Below are 21,896 nucleotides of genomic sequence, written 5' to 3'. Positions count from 1 at the left end.
GGTGACTGGCAGAACAGGCTGGTGGGGCAGTCAGGCCAGCCAAGCACACAAGGTGTTCCATAGCTGGTGCTGGCCTTGCTCTGCTCTAAGAGAAAACACCCTACCTGGCCCTACACCATGCGTGTGGAGTGCAGTTTCTCACCTGGGAGGAGGAAGAGAAGCCGCCCCTGGACACAGATATCAATTAAAATCACTGTCACCTTGATGGCACACAGCTGCTCCAGGCAGGCTCTTCCCCATTTTATTCTGTCAAGATGGCCATCTGCATGAAGAGTAAATGCTGTGGGCTTACCAGTAGGTCAATTTTCTGTATTGGTGGGTCTCTGAAGGTAATCATGAAACTTTATATATATATATATATATATCCATTTGCTTGCTCAGTGGTTTCAATCGTGTCTGATTCTTTGTGACCCCATGGACTGTAGTCCACCAGGCTCCTCTGTCCATGGAATTCTCCAGGCAAGAACACTGAATTGGGTTGCCATTCCCTTCTCCAGCTCACTGGCATGTGCCACCCCAAAACCCCCTCTCTCCCGAGCTCCAGTGGTGAACCCACTACTTGCCATGATCCCGGGGAGGTCTCTTGCTTAGCACTGGCAAAGTGCCAGCCCCTTCCCTAGGACGTGGAGGGCAGCCCTGGCCTCAATATGACCACCACTTTGCCCTGCAGAGGAAAAGCCTATGAGGCCAGTTAGAAAGCTGCCCGTAGACTCAGGTTCAGACCTCAGGCTGGCACTTTCCATCTGGCCTCCCCAGGGCATCTGAACACTTAGTAGCTGAACAGTACTCTGGAGGTGCTCTCAGCTATTTGTGTAAGTGATGGCTCCCTGTGAGGTGTGTGTATTATTCAGAGAGAGGCAGGGGGACGAGCTGCCTGGGGGCAGAGTCTTGCCGAGTGACTGAGTAATGGGCCTTAGCAAGGGCAGCAGCTCATGGCTGCCAGCCCCCACCCCACCCACATCCACGCTCCAGCCTTTACCAGATCCACTTCCATTTGGTTGAGCCCAGAAGCTCTGAACTCAGAAAAGGGGGGGGTGGTGGGGAGAAATAACCCAAACCCAGGACAGAGAACAGTGTAGAGAAGCCTGTTTAGAAAAGATTTAGGCATAAAGACATTTTTATATATTTTTAAAGCACCAATAAATTCCTTCTCATAAAAATGACAGGAAACCAATTTGGAATGAAAGGGAGAAACTTACAGAATTACCTAAGATACTTGAAAGCAAATGAATGCAAGGGAAAAGAGCTCAGAGCCTCGGCAGTGATGGAGGTAAGAGGCCTTTGCTGGCCCACCTTGAACTCAGTGCTGCCCTGCAGTAGTAGCCTGACTCCATACTATCAGAGGTGCCCTCCTGGAGGCTGTGCGGGTTCAGGGGAGAAAGTCAAGGCATGCGGGGATCCCAGGACCAACATAGCTCTCTATTGAAGATCTTGCCCCTTGAGGTGTCTGCTGAGACCTGGCCTTCCCCCTCCCAGAGTGGGACGTCCAGGTAGGGTTACATGCCCTGTGAGGGTCTTTGAGGGCCTCTTAGCCCTCTGAGTCAGCTGTTTTAAGATTGTCTGGGACTCTGCATTCATTAACCAGGCCTATCTTGTTTCTCTTAGTTCACAATGCATAGAACATTTCTCCTAAAATTGCGAAACACTGATTTTTTTTTAAATGTCTACTTTTATTTTTTCTCAAATCTTAGCTAAATTTTAAATTAGAAAAATATTGTTTTAAAAGACATGTTACCTAGTTTTTTGATTACAGAAGTAACCTACTTTCATACATCTAGAAAAACCGAGAAAAGTACAAAATATTCACCCTTAGTAATATTTGGACGTTGTTGTTCTTTTCTTTCTTTTCAGTGATCCTGGGATGATAAATGCTAGACCCTTGGGTCTTTCTTTGAATTGGGCATTTTTGAGAAGTCCTGGGAAGTAATCTATAAAACACAGTATGCTGTAAAACACACTATACCAGCCCCTTCTCAGAGATGCTCAGAGGAGTTTTGCAGAGAAGTATCATTGTTAGACTTGGTTTACAAAGTCTCAAAATCTTGTTTGATTCCAGAGCACTTTGTTTCATGGAACATACATTGCCATCCTGTGGAACTATTCTGCATATACAGTTTTGAAACTGCTGTTTTATCATGAGAAAATGTAGCAGCCTGCTGCCTTTTCTTGGGATGCTGGCTTGTACGCTCTAAAGAGCAGCTGGTTGACATCCCCAGGCCCTCATATGATGATGTTAATTCAGGGGCTGGTCTTTGAAATACCATTGATTGCAATTCCAGTTTGATATATTGGATAGTTTTATTATTGTGCCTCCTCTTACTGTTCTGTTAAAAACATTCAGTGTCTTGTTTCCTAATGATTATCATCATCATTATCATTAATGACATTTATTGAACATTCACTGCTTCCAGGCACTGTGCTGAGCCCTTCACGTGAATTACCCTATTTAACCTCACACCAGCTTTATCAGTGAGACAATATTATTCTTCTCATTTATTAGATGAGAAAACTGAGGCTCAAATTGGTTAAGTAATGTGCCTGGGGTCAATTAGCTACTAAGTGGTTCAACCGGGATTGAAATTCATATGCCCTGTCTGTTCTTAACCATCACATGCTATTCATTTTAAATATCTCAGGTCCAAGGTTTGCAAACATCCATGGAGATTTAGTGTGCACATCTTAAGATCTTATGGACTTTTCCCCTCAACATATTTATAGCTCTAATCTATCTAATTACCTAGCTGCCTTCCCTTTCTCTTCTGGCCCTTTCCTCTAGCAAGTATTTATTAAATTTCTACTACATTTCAAACACCGAGTTAAATGTGAAAATGAAAATTCAGTTTGAGACTTAGTCTCTTTCCTTAGGAGGCTAAGAGTTCAATGTAAGATTCGAATGAGTGAGACAACACAGAGGGATTGCATCTACATCAATGGGAGTCAGAGAGAATCCCCTAGAGTAGCTGATAAGAGAGGTGAATTTTAAAGCATAGATGCCCACTAACAAGGCCAAGGACTGACATTCCAATGTCAGGTATGTGAAAACAGACAGGTATGTGAAGGCCAAGGAGCTGCAAGTGCTGGAGCTGGGTTGGGCTGAAATGAAGGCAATGGGCTCAGACAGGAGGAAGACTAGCGGGACAGGTAGTCTGGTCTAGAAGAGACCCTGTGTGCTAAATGGAGGGATTTTAGGTGTATGGAGAATGAGATAATTAAGTTTGTGTTTTTGAAAAACCCCTCCACCATCAGTGGTGAGCTGCCTGAGGAGGAGAGATTAGGCATAGGGAGTAGAATAAGGAAGCAGGAATTTAGGGGAAAAAATAATATAGAACTTCCCTAAGACAATGACAGTTTGGTTAGATAAGAAGAAAGATGTTAGAGAAAATTCAGGAAAAAAAATTGAGAAGACTTGACTGACTTTTAGATGTGGGAAGTGAGTGAGGAATAAAATGACCCCTGGATGTTTGTGGGGATGATGCAGGCAGGAATTGGAAAAAGCAGAATGATAGCCTTAGAAGGTGGACAGTACCGGTGACCATGGGAACCCAGGGGGAGACAGAGCTGGTGGCAAGGAGCCTGTGTGTCTGGCTTGGACAGCTCAGTGGGTGACCCCTGGGATAATCTGGGGCTTCATCTCAAGAAACCTACCTACTATTTGACTTGTCCATCCTCCTAGAATTGTGTAACACTGTTTTGTTTTTTTTAGAAAAAGCATGTTTTTATTTTCTGTGCTCAAATCTTAGCTAAATCTTAAATTTGACAAAATTGTTTTAAGATAAACATTAAGTAATTTTTATTATAGAATTTATATATTTTTATTTTACACATTTAAGAACACTGAGAAAAGTATGAGATGTTTACCCTTCCTTACCTTGTTTGGAGGTTGTGTATTCTTTTTTTCTTCTTCATTCTCCCCCACCTTCTCTCATTTTCTCTCATATGTATGCATTTTATTTAGTCATTTATTCATTCGTTCATCTATTTATTCAACTGGTATTTATTGAACATCAACTCTGTGCCAGACATTGTTATAGGCACTGGGAAAATAGCAGTAAACAGCACAGTATCTCAAGGAGCATAAATTCTAAAGAGAGAAATCTTGACAGTAGATAAGCAAATAGATGTAAAACAGGAAGGAAGGAGGGCAGGGCACATCCTTTGAAAGAATAACATAGCCTGAGCACACAACACAAACTGATTAGAACCAACGGGTCCAAGAGGGTGGACAGGTCGACTTCCCCTAGACCTCGAGCCTCAGTAAACACTCATCAGCAAAATAAATGACAGGCTTTCAAGTGCCATGAAAGTTCTCAGGTGCCATGAAAGTTCTAGGGCTGACCATCAAAGACCAAAAAGTGGCACAATTCCGGGAAATCTCAGTGGAGCTTTGCCATTTTATGTAGAGTGGTCTGAAAAGACCTCTGATAACATGAGGCATTCAATAGAGCTGTGAAAGAGTAGACAAGCAAGCTGAGAAGCAAACCCAGCGAAAGAATGTTCTGGGCAGAGGGAAATCGAGTGCCAAGGGCCTGGGATGAAAGAATGCTTAGCATATTTGAGGAACAGCTCATGACTGAAACAGAAGGAGTAAAGGGGAGAATAGTAGATGAAGTCATGGAGGGAGAGGGAGCCAGATCAGAATTGTTAGAGAACAAATTCTTGGAAGGACACACAGAGACCTGTTTAGGAGGCTAATTAAATATTCTGCTGAAGAGATGATGGTGGTCTGGACTGGTGGGGTCATGGTGAAGAGGTGAGAGGCAGGCAGATCTGGATCCATTTCCAAAGCAGTGGGAAGGGATGTGTGAGGCAAGGGTCAGAAGATAACACTTTTAATGGAGCTTTTGGTCAAGAATGCATAATATTTGTTTATGTATATACTTATATATCTTTCTATATAGTTGAAAATAATTTTATATCCTGCTCTGTCCCACCACCATTTACTTATTCTAAATGCAAAAAACTGAAGGATGTGAACAGCAGACATACTTCCTGTTTACTTTTTTTATCCTTATCTCCCCTTTTCTCTTTTTTCTTGTTGGACAAAGAAAATATACACGAATTAAGCCATGCATTCTGGATTTTGCTTGTGAGGGGCCTCCGCTAGAGGCTGCACTTTATTTGAACTGTGTGGCCCGTGGCCAAGGGAAATAAAGTTTAATTAATGCTAATTTTTCTAACCCCTTTCTTTGCCTTTTCAGCAAAATAAAACTACCTTTGGGAGAATGGGCAAAAAAAAAAAAAAAAGATAAAACAGATACCACTATACTGCTAAATCTAGCCATTGATACAGCAAAAATATTTTGCTATGTGGCTGCATTTGGTCATAAACAATAGAATAATTTTTATCTTGCTCCTTCCCCTACCTACCTCTCTCTAAGTTTGAACAAGTCAGTTGATTTTCATTTATCTTTATTTCCTTAGAAGATTTACACAATCCGTGAGTTTGTTTGCACTGGGCTATGATCTGAGTGCTGGTCTTGGTTGGCTGTTATCACAGCTAGATTGTAGAGTATAGAGAGGGCTAGCAAGGGGGCCACCTGCTGGGATGCTCATTAGGGTACATTTGTTGGCCTTTAGTGTCTGTGAAATCACATCAGACTAGCTTCTTAGGGCCCAGCTATTAGGAAGCAATCTTTGCCTATTTTTGTAAGTAACAGTTTTTCCTTAATTAAGTTTAGAAACAAGACCTGTCCTTGTTGTTCGGTAGGAAAGACCCTCAGCAGCTAGTATTTAAGGGGTTGCTTTCCTGCCTTTGGTCTACTTGCTGAAGTAGTTCAAGTGTAGACTATGAGGTGGTCTTGAAGGTAGAGCATTCCCATGAAAAAATGGTATAACATAAAGCCTTAGAGTCTTATGGCTGGATAATTGTTTGAAAGAATCTAATCTGGTCCCATTGTCTTCCTCATTTCCCCATACCCAGATCAAAAAACAAAGCAAACAAAACAAGCAAATGAACACAAACAAAATTCTCCACCACTATCCTCCACTATTACCTCCACCCTATTTTTGAAATGAGGAAGCCCAGGCCTAGAGTGTGAGGGGTCACCCAACCTGTGAACTGCAGAGCTAGTGTGAGCCAAGTGCGGCTTGGCTCAGGAGGTTAGCACCAAGAACCCAGTGGCTGCCATGAAAACCCAAACACATTTGCTGCTGGTTACTCTTTGGCCCTGGCTTTTGATTACATCACAAGTGAGGGCAGTGACACATCTCACCTGGACCACTGCAGTGGCCTTCAAAGTAAAATCCCCTTATAATCCTTTCTCTCCTCCAGTTCCTACTGGAAAGATCTGGGGCACTGAATGCTGAGGAAGGTTGGGGCAAAGGAGTGGAAGCTTGGAGCCACACGGAGATGAAACCAAGAGTTGTGACATGGAGCTGCCTTCAGTGGAGAGCTATATTTGTTTATGAGCCTTATTCCTGCTGAGAGTGGAAAACACTTAATCTTAGAAATTCAAGCTACATCATTCTCTTCTGATAATAATAATAGCCTCTTTAGAAAAAATTACTTTCCTCCTTTCAAGGGCTTCCCCTACCTCCTCTTGCACAAAGAGGCATCTTGGTTAGTTGCATGGAAAATCCATGTATCCTCTTGGCATTGGGATATTTATTCTCTAGGACTTTGCTGAATCTGTGAGTGCTTGAGGTTGATGAATCTACCTGTGACCAGGCATGTCACTTCTGGTGTTCCTTTTATCCTCTACAGGGTTGCTTGTGTGTCCTTATGACAGGGCAGATGGCTTCCTGCAGTGTGAGTGATCCAAAAGACCAAGGCAAAAACTCCAGTCCCTTTATAAACTAGCCATGGAAGCCGTATGTTCCCACCTTTGCTGTATTCTGTTGGTCACACAATCAAACTCTGATGCATTGTGGAAGGGACCTATATAAAGGTGCAAATATGAGGAGACAGGGATCATTGGCGTCCATCTTGGAGGCTAGTTTCCATAGCAACTGAGGTGTGTGTGCTCTGGTGGGAACAGATGACCCAGCAGACAATTTAGAGAGCTCTATATACCATCACTAAATTCACTGCTCTGTCAGTGAAACTTTCAATAACATATACACTGTGGGAAGGACTGGAGATTAGGAGGAACTCAAATATTTCTCATGTGGAAATATTCTTACTCACAGACTTTTCATGTTCCTTAGTCTTGGAATTACAAATAACACCCCCTCTGACATTTTGTTATGTCAGAGGTAAATATTTAGAAATCCATTCTCGGTGAGCACCTTAGAGGGTAATGTGTCTTAAGTGTCATTTAGTATTGTGCAACCATCTCAGCCAAGGCATCCTCTAGATAGTAACTTGCTATTTCTCTTAATTTATGGGTGGTTTGTCATTGAGACTTACTGGGAGAAGAAAAGGAGGACCCAGAGGACCCATGAAGTCTTTCCACCAGTCTTTATTTTCGATAAAGACAGTCCTTCTCACTTTTGTTAACAAAATTCATGCAGTGCAGTACACATTTATGGAATCTCACCATGTTAGAACTGAAAGAGATTTCAGCAATCATGCATTCCAGCTCCATTCTTTCACAGGGAAGGAAGCCAATGCCCTGATCAGTGAGGAGATTTGTCTATTATCAGACAGCTTATCAGAAGCAAATTGAGAACTAGAAGCCAAATTCTTAACCCCAGTCCATTGTGTTTCTTACTACTCCAAGCTGTTTCTAAATCCTCATTTCAAAAAAATTTTGATGTAAAATATTCTGCCTTTATCACAAGCTTTCTGATATAGATCATTCTTTTTTTAAAAAAGGAAGTCATTATTAATTCTTCTGGAGTCAGAGTTTATTTTGAGAATTCTATGTCGGTTATAGGCTCACTTCCAGAAATATGCATATACTCACCTAGACACACAAGATTTGATGCACAAATTCAGGGAGTGCAGACCACCTGAAGGCCATCCTAGGGGAGTGAGCAAGTCAAGTCACAAAGCCCTGTTTAAAAGTTTATTTATAAATGTTGCTTTAAAAATTAATGTGTTCTGTACTTCCAAAATTATACTGTAAAAATATTCTTGATGAGCTTTGTTTCCCCAGCATTTAAACAACATTTTCATTTAGATTATATTACCATCTTTGGAAGTTGAATTGTCTTCTGGCTTCTCCACTTACAATGATTTTTCCTTAAGCCCAAAATATTTCTTTAATGCATCTTCCAAAGGATTCTCTTTTAGGTCTCTCCTTGTCTTGGGAGATCACCTTTATCTCATTTAATTGAGAATACTTTTGTTTTATAGACTGTTTGATATTTGAAAGACTGTGAGGTTAAATCCACCACCTGTAGACTTTCCCCCACTGTGCATCAGGCATTATTTCATCACTACATGACAATTCCAATCAGAATTCAAAGCTTGCACTGACAGCTTGAGTCTGTGGGGTCATGTCTAAGTTTATCACCTAACAATCCAGCAATAGGTTTCTTTGGATGGTTCATCTAAGTCATTCATTCTGCTGTCCAGCTAGATGAGTGTTTCATATCTTTCATATTTTCCTTCCTCCTCAAATTCCAGTGCCCCTTCCCTTATCCTCATCTCAGATGAAGACCTTATTTTCTATTTCACTAATAAATTGAAGCAACCTGAAGAGAACCTTCACAGGCTCCCATAGCCATATCCTCCCAACTCTCTGCACCTATACTGTGGGGACCAGGTGCTCGCTGATTAGGATAAATGAACTGTTCAAGGTCAGTCCCTGCTCATGCATTAGGTCTTATTCCTTCTTTCCTGCTCAAAGACACAGCTTCAGCACTCTCTTCTTTTTACTCAAATGTAAATCAAACCCTTCTTTCTGTACTGAATTGCTCCAATCAGCATGCGACCCTACCATGATTTCTCCACTGTACAACAAAGCTATGATCAGACTTCTCTACTCTCAGTTACAGCAAAACTCCTTGAAAGACTTGTCTCTACCCTCAAGAGTCCATTTGTACTCCTCTTATTCTCTTCTGAATCCACTGCAACCACGTTTTTACCCCCACCACTCTGGAGAAACAGCTCTGGTCAAGGTCACCAATGAATGCCATGCTGGTTACCACAACTACTTACCCAGCCTTGCATGTGCCACCTATTGTGTCTCTGAGACCTGTCCCCAAACTTCCTGTTTGTCAAATGCTCAGGCTATCACAAATGGAAGGAAGGTGATTTTACCCACGTGCTTCCCAAATTTGATAATGCTTCATATCCAGCCCCCTTTTTTTATACAATGAAAATTTATGAAACAATTAAGTCCATTCAATGGACTTGTATGGACTTTCATTTCACATGGCATGAAAATGACTTTCATTTATATGGAATGGAAAAATGGACTTTCATTTTACAATGAAAATGTAAAATTTTCTAGTCTGCACATACAAAGAAGTGCATTGGCAACTATCCAATAACTCCGGACTGTTTAGGCAAAGAGATAAAATAACCGAGACATTCTGCTGCCCCGGGCCCCTAATCTCTTGGCCTTAGTTGGAGCTATTTGGGCTTGAAGGATGTGAGCGATGTTTGCTCACATCTCAGTGTTTGCTTTCCCTTTTCCTGGGGAGAAGGGCCCAAAGTCTAGAATGTCACATATCTTACTTCAAAGGAAAATGCACAGCATGAAAATGGAGTTTTAGGAGCCAAGCAAGCTGCACCCTATTTAACAGACAGCAACCATGATGGTCTCCATGGGCCCTGGAGTGGATGACCATGCATCAGACTCTGATGGGAGGCTCAGACCGACGGACAAGGCTGTGGTGGTGGACTCTGGCGGGTGGGGAAAGCATTCCTAATAGAGCTCCAGTGGAAGGCACTGTGTTACAAGTTATTCGCAATTTACTGCAGCGGGACATATACGTCTTCCTCACCAACCAAGAGGAGAAAAAAAGGAACTCAATTCATCTTTTAAGAACTCAGACTACTTCTTCTTTGTCTCCTCATGGGGCATTCTCCATTCTATCTCCTTCCAGAATGAAAGGTTCATTTATTTTCCTAGATAAGGTCTGAATAAGGGCAAGATATAATTTAAATGCAGTCAAGGCTTAAGATAAATCAGTCATAAAGAGGCAATTATTTTATATTAAATCTGTGTCCTTTCTAAAAAGGAATTTGTATTTATCAATTAACTCATTTTCACCATTTAATTTTTCTAAAGGAGATCATGAACTTAAAAAAAAAATCATGATTTTTTTTCTATTTGTAGAATGATTTAGATAGCTTGGCGATTCATATCATATTACAGCCATCTTTTTTCATCAACATTTTATAAATACTGAGAAGTACTGTAGATCTCATTTTTTAACTTAAACATTCTAAAACTCATGCTCCATTTCTGTCATACTTTCCAGATTATTAGATTAGTGTTAGGAATACACAACAGGCAACTGAGCACAGCAAAAAATCCAATGTCATTTGCAACCAGGCTTGAGTGTGAATTTCAAGCCTGCACTGCAAGATCTGGGACTTGCTATTTAATCTTACAACATCGCAATATCCTCAACCAAAAATGGGGACACAGAGGACATGTAATTGTAGTGAATATCCATTGTTTTTGCCTGTTTGTCATGCATTTTCTTTTCTTCTAAACCAGGTCATTTTTTTTCCCCTTAGGAACTGTCCCTCCCCAATTCTTGGCCCATAGAGTCCTGCTGGAACCCATCTCCCTCTAGGTTTGGGGCTGGACACATGAACTTCCAGTCAGGGCATCACATTTCCTTGGCTAGAGTGACAGGTGATAGGTATTTGTTCAAGAAAGACCCTCTGTCAGCAAATCTACTGATGGTCAACTATAAGTCTAGACATTGAAGGTTCTGTGGTAACAGAATCCATTAGGAAAATGATAGTGAACAAGACCCCTAATATGCCTGCTTGGACCTACAATCCACCTGGGAAGACAGACTTTAAATAAATAAAGACAGAGGACAAGACAGTGTCTGTGATAATTAGGACTATGATAGAGCTGTGGAGGGGAAAGTCAGGGCTCAGAGAGCATGTTGGAAACGAGGGTTAAAAGTCACTTTCCTGAGACTGTCTTGAGTCCCTTTCCTTATCCATAGAATGAGATGGACACAATTGTCCTTCCTATTGCCCGCTATGGGGTTTCAGGAGGATGAAATGAGTAAGCAAATGTGAAAGAAAGTACCCTACATGTACAGGGATATTTTTAGAAATAGTCTATGGTGCAGTTCATGAAACAATGGTACCTAGTAAATTTAGGACTATGGAAAGAAGGAAAAGAGTGGGAAATGATATATTTATGGAAGAGGAAATCAATTATTTGGAGGAAAATTCATTATATACTTGAATAGCTAGAAGGTTTAGAAACATACCTTTCCTATTGTTGCTTTTGGCATCCGGTCCCATAACTTCATGGGAAATAGATGAGGAAACAGTGAAAACAGTGTCACACTTTATTTTGGGGGGTTCCAAAATCACTGCAGATGGTGACTGCAGCCATGAAGTTAAAAGACGCTTACTCCTTGGAAGGAAAGTTATGACCAGCCTAGATAGCATATTCAAAAGCAGAACTTTGCCAACAAAGGTCTGTCTAGTCAAGGCTTTGGTTTTTCCTGTGGTCCTGTATGGATGTGAGAGTTGGACTGTGAAGAAGGCTGAGCGCGGAAGAATTGATGCTTTTGAACCATGGTGTTAGAGAAGGCTCTTGAGAGTCCCTTGGACTGCAAGGAGATCCAATCAGTCCATGCTGAAGGAGATCAGCCCTGGGATTTCTTTGGAAGGAATGATGCTGAAGCTGAAACTCCAGTACTTTGGCCACCTCATGCAAAGAGTTGACTCATTGGAAAAGACTCTGATGCTGGGAGGGATTGGGGGCAGGAAGAGAAGGGGACGACAGAGGATGAGATGGCTGGATGGCATCACTGACTCGATGGACATGAGTCTGGGTGAACTCCGGGAGTTGGTGATGGACAGGGAGGCCTGGCGTGCTGCAATTCATGGGGTCGCCAAGAGTCGGACACGACTGAGTGACTGAACTGAACTGAACTGAATATTTGTTGAGATCTTTTCCAAATCTGCTAAGACCTTTTCTTCCCCCCGACTCCCCTCACATCTGAGTCCTGAGCAGAGAAAATCTGTTTGCTTCTAATACCCAGCCAAGGTTGTGTTTTATTCTTTATTTCTCAACACTACGCAAAATACCTCCAGACATGTATACTGAGATCCTACTGCTTGTCCAGCTCTACCCTAAGAGCTCTGTGCAATGTGACACAAGCCATCTCAGCATTTTTCCACTTCCCCCAGCCCTAGTCTACCTCCCCTTCCTCATTCTTGGTGGGTGACCTCTCAGCCACACACATACACACTCCTGTTTTTCCTGAGAGGAATAGGGCTTCATGGACAGTAGGGGTTCCTTCCTTTTCAATGCTTGTGTCCTCTTCTATTGAACCTGCCTCAGAAGGGTCCTTTTTCCCTTCTGAGGCTAAACATAAGACTAACTCTGACCTATTCCTCTTTTTAAAATTTATTTTATATTAGATTACAATTGAGTAACAATGTTGTGTTAGTTTCAGGTATATAGCAACATGATTCAGTTATACATATACACGGATTTATTCTCCCTGCCCATTCCTTCTTCATTCCAGCCTTGGTCCTTCATTTACCCTACAAACGTTTCCTTTTGTCCATGCACAGGCGTCTCCTCTATTTTGGAAAGAGAATAGCTCTTGACCCTACTCCATCTTCAAACCAGCATGCACTTTCTCTCCTTCCCACTTCTACTACTTTCTGGATGAGTTCCCCACACCTCCACCTCCTCACTACTGGCTTTTTCTGAATCTGATTCCTGTCTCTCCTGCTACTGAGATTGCCCTCAAGAAAGGCTCTATGACTTTTAAACAACAAACAAAGGTGTTTTCTCAGTCCCCTTCCTCTCTGACAAGAGCAAGAATATATGAAGGGGAACCAAAGACTCAGGCAATACAAAAAATCAGAAGGGGCCTGAAGAGGATTGGATCCAAGTTTGGGTTTATTCATGGCCCCATGTGCCTCTCTTTCCCTCTCTTCCTTTGAGTGGTCATCAACAGTTATCTCTGGTTGTGATCCCAAGTTCTTCCTCTTCAGCCCTGGCCTTTCTTTAGTCACTTGGGACCACTGGAGCTCTGGTGTTACAATTTGTAATGTAGTCTGTGAATGGCATGAACAATTTACATGGCTTTTAAACGTTCTCTCTATTATGTCATCAAAACTCTGGGACTTAATTAAGGCATGCCACCCAAGGCTTGTGAGGCTCCTTGTCCATCCTCCAAAAGAAAAAGAGCTTTACTTAGAATGCATGGAAATAAATGCAGCCTGTCTGAACAGAGTAAGTCCTCAAAGCACAGGAGCCGTTATGAGTATTAATGAACACATGGGTTCATGGAGAATCATCCCCCTCATGGACTTGTCAGCCAATCTACCTGTTTTCTCCATTTTCTAGTACTCAGAAAAAAGTTGGTTTGCAGTAATGGTTCTCAAGAGAATATAATAAAAGATCAGATTCCTCTCTTTTCTCATATGCCAGAAATGAGAACCACCTTGTCCTTCCCTGGCCTCTATGGGGCTGTTGTGTGGCCCATTTCCTTTTGTCAACCATCATATTAACAGTGTGAGGAGACTGACTGTGCTGCCTTCCACCCCCTCCCCCTTTGCATTGGCCTAAACCACTGAATCAACTATTTCCTAGGTCAACTACTTGATCATCATTGACATGATCTGAGCCTCAAAATGTGTTCTTTATAAACTGTGTGGACTGAAACTTCTGTATATAAAGAAACAGGAAGATTTTAGCATTCAGTTTTAATGTTTCCACTCTGAATAAACCACTCAAACTTTGTACATCTCAGTGTAGTTAGAGAATATCTGTCTAGATACAAAATGCCATAATTTTTCTTTTGATCAATTCAGGATTCCAGCTCAATTTCTCGTAGCTAGAGAAATCCCTAAGGTCTCAGTACTAGGAATAGGTGTGCCTCCAAACAAGATTGTTCTTTTTATCTTTTGGTACTAAGAAGCATGGAGTGGCCCATAGTTCCCTTTGCAATGGCCACAAGGAAGCTCAAGCTCAAATTTGCAGCCTGATGTTGGTAAAGGCAATGATCTACATACACTAGTAAAATGTAAGGTCTATGTTTTATATGTAAACTCAGATGGTAAAGAATCCGCCTGCAATGTGGGAGACCTGGGTTCGATCCCTGGGTTGGAAAGATTCCCTGGAGGAGGGCATGGCAGCCCACTCCAGTATTCTTGCCTTGAGAATCCCCATGGACAGAGGAGCCTGGTGGGCTACAGTCCGCAAAGAGTTGGACATGACAGTGACTAAGCACACACACACATCCTTGGTTTTGCTTTACTTTTTCCTACTTTTACCTGAATCCCCAACCTCTTTCTCACTTTTCAGATTTTGTTTTTATTTTTATATCATTGGCAAACGTAAGTCATACTAAAATAAAATGCAAACTCTTAGAACGGCCAAAAAAGCAACCCCATCTCATGTTGCCCCCGATTACCCTTCTAAATGCATCCCCGTCACTTTTTCCCTAGTTCACCCTGACCACTGCTGCTCTTTACACTCTCCAAGCACTTTTCTGTCTCAGAGCTTTTGCACTTGCTATTCCCTCTCCCTGCCATGCTCTTCCTTATTCAGGCTCACCCCTCCCTTCATTCAGGCCCCTGCTCCAATGCCACCTCTTCAGATAGGCTGCTTCTGCTCTCCATGTCTAAAGCAACATCCCCTTATCCCTTTTGCCTCATACTCTGCTTTTCTTATATTAGAAACTTTATCATGACCTCACATTACAGAATATTTTATATGAGGCAGACTAGGGGAGTGGTTGGAGAAGGCAATGGCACCCCACTCCAGTACTCTTGCCTGGAAAATCCCATGGACCGAGGAGCCTGGTGGGCTGCAGTCCATGGGGTCGCTAAGAGTCAGACACAACTGAGCGACTTCACTTTCACTTTTCACTTTCATGCATTGGAGAAGGAAATGGCAACCCACTCCAATGTTCTTGCCTGGAGAATCTCAGGGACGGGGGAGCCTAGTGGGCTGCCATCTATGGGGTCGCACAGAGTCAGACACGACTGAAGCAACTTAGCAGCAGCAGCAGCAGCAGGGGAGTGGTTATGAGCACAGACTGGGGAACCGAACTGCATTTATATTTTAGCTTTACCACTTACCAGTTGTGCAGCCTTGGACAAGTGATTTCACCTCTCTGTGTTTCAATCTCTTCCTCTGTAAATAAAAAACATACAAAAATGGCATCAGCTGCTGCTGCTAAGTCGCCTCAGTCATGTCCGACTCTGTGCGACCCCATAGACGGCAGCCCACCAGGCTCCCCTGTCCCTGGGATTCTCCAGGCAAGAACACTGGAGTGGGTTGCCATTTCCTTCTCCAATGCATAAAAGTGAAAAGTGGAAATGAAGTCGTTCAGTCATGTCTGACTCTTCGTAACCCCATGGACTGCAGCCTACCAGGCTCCTCCGTCCATGGGATTTTCCAGGCAAGAGTACCAGAGTGGGGTGCCATCACCTTCTCTGTAGTAAGTACTACTTTTTGTATAACCCCTACTTGATCTGTCTTATGTATCACTATATCTTTAGCTTGAAGAACAGTGCCCTGTATATGGTTGTATTTAAATACTTGTTTAATCAATTCTCTTTGGGAATAAAGTAAGGACATTAAAAGTTAAATAAACGCATTTTAAACCTGAAGTTAAAAAGAATACTGGGCTGAGATTTGAAAGATGGAGATTTCAGTTCTTTCTTTGTCACTTACAAGTTAGTTGATTTTAGGCAAATTAGTTAAAATTTGCCCAAATCAACTACAAAACTAGAATGAGACATCTCAGCTCTGCTCCAGAGGCAAAGGGAAAGTAAATTAAAGCTTTTACAAACCTGCATTTGCTCCATAAATAGAGGCGATATGGTTCCCCAAGGAGAAAATGAAGCTGTTTATTAAGCGCTCCTATGAGGCAGGCTCTGAATTAAGAGCCCTGGGAATGTGGAGGCTAAAGGCTTGCTTCACCTTGGGAATGCAGGGACTAAAGACTTTTTTTGTCAGCTCCAAAGGAACTGACAGAATTGTAAGGAAGACAGAAAAGTCAGCAATTACAACAGAGTGATGAGTGCTCTGGCTGAGGTCCATTCCGGAAGCACAGAGGAGAGGCACTTCTAGGTATGACCTTCACGCTGAAACGTGGAGGATAAAGTGGAGATGTCTGGGTGGAAAGAGCTGTTTTAGACAAGGGTGTGTGTGCAGATGTGGAGCTGTTTTCATAGCATGATTCAGGATCTGAAGGTAGTGCAGCCTGCCAGGTGGCAGGTGCCTGAGAGGAAATGGCAAAAGATGATGCAGAACAGGTAGGCAGGGATCAGGTCTTATGGGGTGATGCTAAGAGTCTCCTCCTTACTCCCCCACTCTTCCCTAAAAGTGGCCTGAGTACCCCCACAGCTCAAAGATCCCTTTTTGCCCCAGGAGCCCTTCTAACTCCTGTTGGCCTCAGTGCCACCTGCTGATACGTATGTCCTGGGCCTGGGGGATGCCAACAGCATTTCTCAGAGAGGAACTGGATGATAACTCCAGTCATCGGACCTGGCCAAATTTTTCCTAGGCAAATATACATTAAACCTTCCAATGCTTAAGGAGAAGGCTGAAGAGAGTGTGTAGGCAGAAGAAAAAGAAGGGCAGCAGGAGTTAGACTCAATTGTATTCTCTTAAACTCCTTGACCCTATTTCTCCTTTTCCCCAAATTATTTCTTTCATCGCCTTTTCCCATCATGGCAAATGAGTTATCCTGACGGCTCCAATTCTCCAACCTGCTCTGTAGCTGTGCCCTTTGTCTCGTGAGTTGTGGCATGAAAGAGCTAGATGTATTTCCCCACCCCCTTGATATGGCTTGGCCACGTGACTCTCTTTGGCCATAAGAAATCATTGGAGGTGCTGGCAGGCAGGTTCCAAGCCTAGCCCTTAATTCCCTGGAACCTCACCTCTATCACGAGGGAAAGCCTGGGCTGCAAGAAGAGACCAAGTGTGAGATTGCCAAGTCATCCGCTCTGAGGCTGTTCTAGAGCAGCAACCGCCTCCATCCCCGGCCCAAGCCAGTCAGGCAACTGACTGCAGAAGCATGAACCAGGCCAGCTGAGATGCGCCAAGCCCTGACTACCAGCAGAACCACTTACCCAATCCTTAGGCTTGGGAAAGATCATTAATGGTTGTTGGTTAAACTACAGAATTTTAGAAGGTTTGTTATTCTGAAAAGCTAGCTAATATTTTTACCAATATTCGATTCCATTTGGTTCTTCCTTCTCCTAGAAATGTTGGGGAGGCATGACCCTGGTGAGCAAGTTAGGGAGAGGGCTTGAGTCACCATATGGGGACTTCTTTATTTTTTCATATCAGGATATAAAGTTTCTATTGGTATGAGTACTAATGGCCGAGAAGAGACACCATTTGTGCTGCAAGATGAGTTTTCCCTTTCAATAAACCATTTTTCCCTTTACCCACAGCATGACTCCTCTTCATTTCTGAGGCTCAAGGTCAGTGCTAATTGGCATGGTTGCTCAAAGCTTCTCCGGGCATCGCATCCTAGAAAATCTTCGCAAATTGGAGGACCCAGGGGGAAATGGCAGAATTTGATCACAGGCTGCAGATAATTTCACTGGCTCGCCACGGGCCTTATTTGCTGGTGATAAAATAAAGGCTGGGAGCTCAGCAAGCAAAGTGGCTCCAGAGCTGATATGTGGCCAAATGGTCTTGATGAGAAGGCAGGGAGCTATAAGGCCAGCTCGCCCTTTAATGGGCACTTTGTGCTTGTCTGGCTCGTCATCCCGAGGTGAGGGAAAAATCTATTAGATCCAAGTCGTTCACTTTACATGCTAGAGCCATCTGGGAGAAGTCTTACTCATTTCTTCTCTGATCCCCTAATTGGAACTGCTGACGGACTTGTGTGTACCTGAGTGGCTTAAGATGGGGATGCTGAGAGCTCTAGTACCAAAGCATTTTAAAGGGCAGCGGGAGACGTCATTCACATTGTCTGTACATCCGTTTGGATGGATGTGGATGGATGCCAGGAGCAGCCGGCCTGGAAGGTCTCTGTGCAAAGACTGCTGATTTGCAGTGACCTCTGACTGCACTTCAGCTGCTAAATCCTGTTGACCCCAGTGAGCTGAGACTGCATGTGTTTGAAGTCAGCTGGCAGAGAGTCGGGGCTCATTTTCTCAGCCTTCCTTCAGCATCTCAGGGTAACACAGACAGGATGTCTTCTGGAAAATGCCTTCTGGCTATGGTTTTCAACGGCAGGAGGTAGAGGTTACTTCGAAACGTGATGTGAGAAACAGTTCAGACGTGGTCAGTTGGTTCCAATTAATCCCCCTCATGGGTCTAGAGATGACTGAAGAGGTTATGGACCAACCTTTTGGCTAATGGTTTACACTCTCACAACTTGCTCATTTAGTCATTCCTTGGGAGGTCAGGCTTGCGGTTGCTTCAGGTAACTCAGTTGCAGCATCTCCATGGGAACTTGTGAGCATGAGTGCAGGTGAGAAGGGGTTCAGGGAAAGCCAGGATTCCTTCTGCACTGTGTTCCTTTGCATTTCACGGAATAGGCTCTTCCTACCTATGTAAGGCATTCAAGTCATTCATCAAATTTTTATTGGGCAACTGTCATGGGTGGGAATACAACATGCCAGGGACTGTCATGGGTGGGAATGCTACTACTCACGTGTTGCTCAAGAGGGATACACTGTTCTTCTGATTCTCCTAGCCCTTAGCAGAGCAGCAGGACCACCCTCTCTGTTGTTTTTCCTTTTACCAGGTTGAACATGAGAGTCCTTAACACAGGAATTGTTAGGCTCAGGTGCCAGTCATGCGTAGGTACTAGATTTTAGAGGGTACTGAGCAGTACCAGCTGCCTCACACTTGGAGATCTTGGGTCCTGTTCTTTGAAAGTGAAACTGGGGAGCAGCCTCTCCAGCTAGAGGAAAAGGGGCTCAGGTTATCAACTAGCTTGTTGCTATGCAACCCAGAGAATGTCCTGAGGTCATTCCTTGAACAATCTTATTTCCAAAGCTCTATATTTGCACTTTAGACCTTCCCAATATCAAAACCTTCATCTCTGGGCAAAACCAAAGTAATGAGACCATCAAGCCACAGGGTATGTTGCAGTGGTAAACTTGGGGCCAGAGGATCTAGTGTTGACCCCCATTTCGCTTTGCAGAAATGGCTGCCCACAAGATATCACATGAGGGACCGCCTGTGAGAACCTCCACTCCCTCCCTATATAGGGAGCATCCCCATAATATCTGTTAGGTGGGAGAATCCTGGGAACTTGTTCCTGGAGGCTCCTCATACTGTGCCCTGAGGGCTTTGATTGCCTTTAATCTCCCTTCCTATCTGTATATGATCTTTATCCCTTCTTTCCGCCTCCAGATAAATGAACATACTCTCCCTGCATTTGTCTTATAGCTGGTTAGTATATTGGATCAGTCACACATTCTTTCAGTCCAATCTATTATTGAGTGCTGAGAAAATCAATTTTTTCGGTAATAAAATTAATTTCTTAGCAACTAGATGAGTCTGCAATATCTGTAACACAACTGTGCCAAGGTATTTCAAAAAATCTACAAAGTGATGATAAAGTATCTACTCATTATAGGTTAATAAACTGATAGTATAAGACATTTATTCATTTTCATATAAGTGTAGTGGCTACCCATTATCATGATTTATCTCCCAAATTTAGTCTTGTGTGCTTAAATTGAGAAGTTACAACATAAAAGGTTTATCTTTATAGCTGTCATTGGTGTCATATTTATATACATGCTACATCCACCAACATTTTAACAACTGAGTAGCAATATAAATTGAATAGCTTTAAAGACTATATATGTTTCCCTCTAGTACAAGTGTACAGTCATTTGTATCACAGCCTCGTTTCTGTACAGATTTGGCTGCAGCAGAATGAAATCCAAACGGATTCAGCCATTGCCCCCTTTTATCCACTTGAAACACCCACCAAAAATCATGTTTCCTTTCCTATTGCAGTACAAATACCTTTAATATTAATGGGAAGGAATGCTTGATGAAAGTATATGCACGATGACTTGTTAGTTTGAAGGTAACTTTTTACTTATATTTGCTGGGTAACAGTTCACATATTCATATTTTTCTACATCTTTTGAAGAGTAAGGCCCTACATCCTATGATATAATCACTGTTAGTAAAAGTCCAGAGTCAGATGGATTTAGATTTGGAAGAACTGTGTGGGCCACTGAAAGCCATTTAATTTTCTAAGCCTTAGTTTCTTCATCTAATAATAATATTTTATATTTCATATATGCATATTATGTAATAAAGGAGATAATGTTATTTCCCTCCTATGTACATTGTAAGGATCAATGTAAAGTGTTAGCACTTAGAGTACCAGCCAAATTTATAAATAATAATCAGAATTATAATATTGCTGTTATTTTAAAAGTTGAGCAAAAGGATTCCAAATCAAGCTCTCTGTACCTTCCTTATAAGTTCTTTGAGTCAGTTCAACAGTTAGCTTATCTTTTTTCTAGGATTCAGATCAACTGAAGGAAAGAGTTGGAGTTCCTGGCAGTTGCTCTTACATGGTCATTTCACATTAAAGAAATTAGTGGTGGGGAGGTCTCTATTAGCATTTGGGGGCACCATGTTTTAAGGTGAGAAGATGGAGGCAAAGGAAATTTAGACTTTTGTCCCAGACCACAGAGTGGGAAACAGAGTAGAGACTAAAATGAAGATCCTTTGACTTTCAAGTCAGTTTCTTTCAGTATCACTTTTCAAATGATTATTGAATTAAACTCATTTACTATGAAGTTCTTCTAATATGAATATGGGGTCCAAATATTAGAGCCTATTATTAGGATTCTAATAATAGGAATTGTGTTCATATATGAACAAAACTCTCTTGAAATTATATAGTTCTGCCACACGATGTGTGCTAATATATGTTATATATCATCAATACCCAACAGCTGCATTTCTATACTGTGTAACATTCTACAGCCTTTTTCAACTCCAGTAAAAATTAAATATTTTATTTTAAGATAATGTTAAGTCCCTCCTACTCTTACCCTGCCGAAAGGGGAGAGAGAGAGAAGAGATGGATACACTTTGATTCTTAATCTTCATCAAGTAGAACTCAGATAAAAGTAGTTTTTATAGATTCAATGCAATTCCTATCAAGCTACCAACGGTATTCTTCACAGAGCTAGAACAAATAATTTCACAGTTTGTATGGAAATACAAAAAGCCTCAAATAGCCAAAGCTATCTTGAGAAAGAAGAATGGAACTGGAGGAATCAACCTACCTGACTTCAGGCTCTACTACAAAGCCACAGTTATCAAGACAGTACGGTACTGGCACAAAGACAGAAATATAGATCAATGGAACAAAATAGAAAGCCCAGAGATAAATCCACGCACCTATGGACACCTTATCTTTGACAAAGGAGGCAAGAATATACAATGGATTAAAGACAATCTCTTTAACAAGTGGTGCTGGGAAAACTGGTCAACCACTTGTAAAAGAATGAAACTAGAACACTTTCTAACACCATACACAAAAATAAACTCAAAATGGATTAAAGATCTAAACGTAAGACCAGAAACTATAAAACTCCTAGAGGAGAACATAGGCAAAACACTCTCCGACATACATCACAGCAGGATCCTCTATGACCCACCTCCCAGAATATTGGAAATAAAAGCAAAAATAAACAAATGGGACCTAATTAAACTTAAAAGCTTCTGCACAACAAAGGAAACTACTAGCAAGGTGAAAAGGCAGCCTTCAGAATGGGAGAAAATAATAGCAAATGAAGCAACGGACAAACAACTAATCTCAAAAATATACAAGCAACTCCTACAGCTCAACTCCAGAAAAATAAACGACCCAATCAAAAA

The 21,896-nt window shown here is 42.1% G+C and overlaps 1 long non-coding RNA gene across 2 annotated transcripts in view; it reads right to left on the bottom strand.

Moving 5' to 3' along the window:
- LOC113891382 overlaps positions 1-21,896 on the bottom strand; it is a 452,058-nt gene that overhangs the window by 212,386 nt on the left and 217,776 nt on the right. Inside the window, exon 2 of one of the 2 annotated variants that reach the window (XR_003510736.1) lies at positions 15,143-15,197. The exons of the other annotated variant lie outside the window; for it this stretch is intronic. This is a non-coding gene — a long non-coding RNA (uncharacterized LOC113891382). The remainder of the gene's footprint in view (positions 1-15,142; positions 15,198-21,896) is intronic. 2 annotated transcript variants of the gene reach the window in all.

This window comes from Bos indicus x Bos taurus, chromosome 4 (genome assembly GCF_003369695.1).
Source record: "Bos indicus x Bos taurus breed Angus x Brahman F1 hybrid chromosome 4, Bos_hybrid_MaternalHap_v2.0, whole genome shotgun sequence".
NCBI lineage: Eukaryota > Metazoa > Chordata > Mammalia > Artiodactyla > Bovidae > Bos > Bos indicus x Bos taurus.
The sequence above is the reverse complement of the archived record's forward strand: the minus strand, read 5'-3'. Positions and strand labels throughout refer to the sequence as shown.